The following is a 6,000-nucleotide window of genomic DNA, read 5'->3' as shown; positions in this document are numbered from 1 at the left end:
CCAAACCCTATTTTTCCCTCCGCTGCCTCTGTTTTCTGCCGCGTCAATCAACACTTATCTTGGACGAGCCAGTCCTAGACCTTATACGAGATGATGTCCGACGAGCAACACCGGGATTCCAAGTTCGATCTCTGATCGAAATCTCCACCAAAAAGTCCACAAGCTCCCCAAATCGGCGCCATTTCAATTAGTTTCTAGTGATGTGAAGTTCACGGTGGTGGCCAAGGACGGGTTTTGTTACTGGTACTTCTCTTGCCTCAAACTTTCATGTTTTTGAAATCGATTGTGTTTTAGGTTTGATTGATTTTCTGGTTAAAATGGATTTGGGGATTGGGGACGCTGCCGCGCCATCGTGGACGTCGCCAATTTATTCTTTTTGTCTGGTAAGCCTGTTTTCATCAACCCTCCCCCACCCCCCTTGTTGATTGAGGTCTCTGCTTTGATTTGGATTTGGAAAACCCTAATTACTTACCGTTTAGTTTGGAGCAGTTGAGGCTTGAGGAATCTGGATAATAGAAGTTGGAGAAGGGAAAGTTGTTGGGTTAGTTTCAAATCGGAAATTGGTAAGGACCTTGAACTCTGTTTTGATTATAAGCAACAGGATATGTGTAATTTTAAACTCTAAGGTCATTCTTTGTTAGTTGGTTGTAGTAGGATCTAGTTGGTTTCTTAATGCATATGTGTGAGTTTAGTTTGCTGAGTCTTTAGCAATGTGAATTAAGCTTGTCATGATCTTTTGATTACTGTTAAGTGCATGTCTAAATGTGTGTTTATGGACAAGTTTATCTATGAGTTTAATTGTTAAGTTGAGATTGAAGTAGTGACGAGTAAAAGGATGAATGGGAATTAATGCTTCATGAATTGGTGAATTAGGTTGCTGACATTAAAAGGATGAATGACTTTGCTGCAGATCTTCGAATGTTTGCTTTATGTCAAAATGACTGTTTGTAATTGAATAGAAACAGAGTTTTCAGCCAGTCAACCTAAATCTTGCCAAAGACTATAAATTTTATTATGGCTAGATGCCTAACTTGTCCCCATTAACCATGTAGTCTACTTTTTTTGACGACACAAAACTCTGGATGAGTTTCCTGGGTATTCAAATACATAGTTGCATAGTTTACAGGATAAATAAGGCTACCAAAACTCTTGTGCTTGATTCCTTGTTAAGAATTTTCTGTTTTTTTTTTCACTTAAATCTGTTGCTTACATTTCTAAATTTCAATATTAAGTAATAGTTCATGCTCACATGCCTCTTTTGCTCATGTAGGTTGTAGAATCTGAAGCTCTTGATGTTCTAGACCGGGAGATACCTGATGCTTCTACCTTGATTCATCCCATTTATTTTGCAAAGTGCTTAACAAAGGTTATTACCTTTACCTTGCGTTTTGAGCAGTAGATGTATGATGATTGAAATTGTTAATCATGAGCGAGTAGTTCCAGATATTCTACAAGGGATTTGGAAAAGATCATATTACATAATGTTCATCATTACTTGCTATAGCCGTTGTTGTAACTCCATTTTCAGCTATGGTGTGGAACCTGTGGAGATGCCACTCAGACCAAGGGCCTTCTGTTCTATAGTTATGAACTTTCTTATGAGCCATTTATGTTTTTGCATTCACTTGTATGTTTATAAGTGGTGCTCTCAAGCCAACCAGTACTTTCTTGACTTGCTTTAAATCCCATATGGTGTGGCTCATTACAAAAAAATATATAAAAATATAAACTAGTAATAATAATAGTTATTATTATTATGTTGTAAATGATAATGACTATTCATGCAATAGGTATTGCTTAATGTATGCGATTGACAGACTCGTAATGTATGCGATTGACATATTTGTAATGTGCGATTGATTAGTATAGCTATTATGTATTGCCTTTTGTATACATGATGTAACCCTATATAAACCTCATGGTGAGATGAATACAACACAATTATCCAATTCTCTACAACACGTTATCAGCACGATACTCTAACATAAGCCCTAGCCAGAAAAAAAAACCTAACACCCGAAATTTCTTTCACCAAAAACTGCCGCAAGCTCCTAGCCCTTGCTAGCCATACCGTGCGCTACTTCGGCAGCCCTTGAGCACCCGTGTGCCTCCTACTGCCCCTGCAGCATCGTCGCACGCCTGCTGCCCCTGCAGCACAGCAGCATGCTCGTTCATGTGCAGATCAGCCTGTTTGTACGCCCCGAAACGTCTTGATTGGGACCTCAGATCAAAATCCTTCCTTCATCAAAGTTGTTCGTCTCTGCCTATTCTATCTGAACTCCAAATTTCAGCCCTATTGGATTCGTTTTAAGATCTGTACACCATTCGAAGTGGGAGCTGTTCAGAAGCGAATTTGCTCCGAATTTCAACAAGTAAATTTTAAAGATTAAAGTTCCTGCTTTCTTGTCTTTTAAATTCCTTTATTTTCTGCAAGATTTTCAATATACGAACATGGGTTTGATTATTTAATAAAGCGAAATTGTGGGGATTCACGCTTAACGAACTAAGAGTGTTCATAATGCTCGGACTAAAAGCGTCTGTAAGCATCAAATTGTGACCATATTAAAACATTATTGTTTGGTCTAATCCAAAAGAGATTCTTGGAAATTGTTTTCTTAGTAGCATAGCTCGGAAATCTTATTATTTTAGTTTTTGTGGAAGCTTAGCTCCGAAACTAATATATATTCTCTTCTTATTTTCAGGATGTCGAATGAACCTAGACTCGACTTTCCCATACTTGACTCAACAGGCTCGGATTACCACAGTTGGGTAACCGATGTTGAGAACCACCTCACTTCAAAAGGAATATTACCCATAATCCAGGCACCTAACCCGGATCATGTGTTAGTGCGAACACCTACAAAGCATGCTCAAACAGTTATCTTGATGCGACGCCATATGGACAAGGCACTCAGATTGGAGTATATGTCGATCAAGGATGCAAGAGAGCTATGGGTAGTGCTAGAAGAGCGCTTTGGCAATGTCCAAGATTCCCTCCTCCCTGACTTGAAGGTTCAATGGAACAATTTGCGCTTTGCTGATTTCAAGTCTGTTGCTGAATATAATTCAGAAGCTCTTCGCCTACAGTCCATGTTGAGGTTTTGTGGACAACCTGTCACAGAGCAAGAGCTAATTGAAAAAACTCTCTCCACCTTCCCCGTTTCAGCCATTGTGGTATCAAAGCAATACCGCACTGAAGTCAATGTTGGAAGGCTCACGAGGTTTCATCAGCTTATCAATCTCATATCTGTAGCTGAGAAACATGATAACATACTCGTGAGGAATTATAATTCAAGCCCCATTGGAACTAAAAGTGTTCATGAGGCGAATTATAATGCACCCAAAAGAGGGCGCAAGGAGCGGAACCCTAAGAATAAGGGATATGAGGGACGTATGGGTCCATATAACCGCCCTAACAAGGAAGGAAACTGCAGGTTTGGTGCGGATACAAGTGGTGGAAATGCCACACGTGGGAGAGGTAGTCGTGGTATCCCTGGTCATGGTGGTGGCGCCATGGCTGGTGGTGGAGGCGTCATGGGTCGTGGTGGTGGCGCCAACCCTCATGGGGAACACCCACAACGTGCACCTCAGTTAAAGGGAGGCAACCACAATGACATGTGTCATCGATGTGGATCAAGTGAGCATTGGTTCAAGCAATGCAAGGCAAGCGAGCAACTAGCTTCAAGATACAGGGCATACAGGGACCTGAGGGAGCAAGACGTTTACCTTGCAGAAGAAGAAGAAGAAAATGGTGGAGACATCCATCTCACCATAGAGGACTTCAAAGCTGACGATGAAGTGCATAAGGATGTCGCGAACTTTGATTAGATTAGTCCTTTTATTTTCCAAGAATTTTTGTAATGGCAATATGCGTTAGTCAATAAATGACAATTGTATTAAACTCTTTCTTATGTGATGCACCCAATGAAATATGATGTCTAGGAAAGTCATTGAGATTACTGGTACTTAAGAGAGCCTCGCTCCACCAACATCTCTATCTACTTTCCTGGTCATATTTGATTGGAGTTACTAAACGGATAGAGTGACTACAATGTGTCTTAGTTTGATTTTATTTTGGATTAGACTTTTTGGGACCTTGGATGTAATCATTTGCTATCTTTTTTAATAAAGTATCGTATTATTATTCGATGTCATGAACATGTTTTAAATCCGAACTTTATTATTTTTCAGTATGTTTCCTGGAGAGTTGGAATGCCTTGTTGATAGTGGCACCACACATACTATATTGCGACATAGGCAACTATTTCTATGGATGATGCCTAGTCGATCTTCTGTGACTACGATGGCTGGACCATCACAATTGATTCATGGTCGAGGACCAGCTCAATTTATGTTGCCAAATGGCACGAGTATTAATGTCACCAAAGCTCTATACGCTCCTAGGGCTGGAAGGACCCTATTGAGTTTTAAAGATATAAGATCCAATGTTTTTCATGTGGAAACACATTGTGAGAATGGACAAGAGTTCCTTTGCATCACCTCTAATGACTACGGACATAAACGGGTATTAGAGAAACTTATGTGTCGATCTAGTGGGTTGTATACAACCACTATTTGAATTATTGAATCCAACCATGTCATGAGAGATGACTTATGCGATTCTGACACATATTGGCTTTGGCATGACCGTTTGGGACACTTAGGTCGTGATATGATGATATGTATATTAAAGACTTCACACGGACATCCATTTTTCAAAACAAAAAGAAGTCAGACCCAAAATTCGATCCAAGGTAGGGCTGGCGCCGCCTACCCCCTGCGGCCCAAAAGTGGTATTGACGCCACCAATACCTCCTTGGTTCCTTTTTCTACTTCTAAAGTCAATTGTGACTTCGTGGCTCAACCGAATACTTCTCTGGTTGCTTCTAAAGCCCATCTTTCGTTTTGCAAAGCCTGCTCTTTAGCAAAATTAGGATTGAGACCATCCTATGCAAAGGACACTAAAGAAAATATTTCATTCGGACAAAGAATCCAAGGTGATATTTGTGGACCTATTCAACCAACTTGCGAACCATTTAGATATTTTATGGTGTTGGTTGATGCATCGACACGATGGTCACATGTCATGCTATTGTCCACAAGAAATGCTTCGTTTGCTAACTCCTAGCACAAATCATTAAATTAAGGGCTCACCACCCTGATCATCCCATTAAGTCAATTCGTCTTGACAATGCTGGAGAGTTTACATCAAAAATGTTTGATGACTATTACATGTCCATTGGGATTGAGGTTGAACACCCTGTTCCTCATATTCACACCCAAAATGGTCTCGCAGAAGCTGCCATTAAAAGATTTCAAAGGTCGCTAGAGCATTGGTTATGCGCACCAATCTCCCTGTTTCTGCTTAGGGCTATGCAATATTGCATGCAGTTGTGCTCATTCGTCTGAAGCCTACTTCCACTCAACCTTTTTCTGCATCCCAGATGGTTACTGGATATGAGCCTGATGTCTCACACTTACGCATATTTGGGTGTACAGTTTATGTGCCAATTGCGCCACCACAGCGCACCAAAATGGGTCCTCAAAGACGATTAGGCATTTATGTTGGATATGACTCTCCAACCATTATCCGCTACTTAGAACCCTTGACAGGCGATCTATTTACCGCTAGATTTGCGGATTGTCACTTTGATGAGACAGTCTTCCGGTCGTTAGGGGGAGATAGGAACAATAATGTTCAACAGGAACGATAGAAATTGTCGTGGTCTGTCCCCACTTTGTCTCATCTTGATCCCCGAACCGCACAGTCCAAAATTGAAGTGCGGAGAATTCTCGATCTTCAGAACGTAGCAGACTCTATGCCTGATGCATTTTCTGATGTCGCTAAAGTGACAAGATCACATATACCTACTGCAAAAGTGCCTGCAAGGATTGATGTCCTTAAAAATCATGGACTTGGCGCCACCCCTAGGGGTATTGGGCATGGCGCCTCCACCACTAATAGTGATGGCAATGTGGCTCAGATCGGGCTCCCAGCAA

This window comes from Rosa chinensis, chromosome 5, assembly GCF_002994745.2.
Source record: "Rosa chinensis cultivar Old Blush chromosome 5, RchiOBHm-V2, whole genome shotgun sequence".
Classification (NCBI taxonomy): Eukaryota; Viridiplantae; Streptophyta; class Magnoliopsida; order Rosales; family Rosaceae; genus Rosa; species Rosa chinensis.
Note: the sequence above shows the minus strand (reverse complement) of the source record.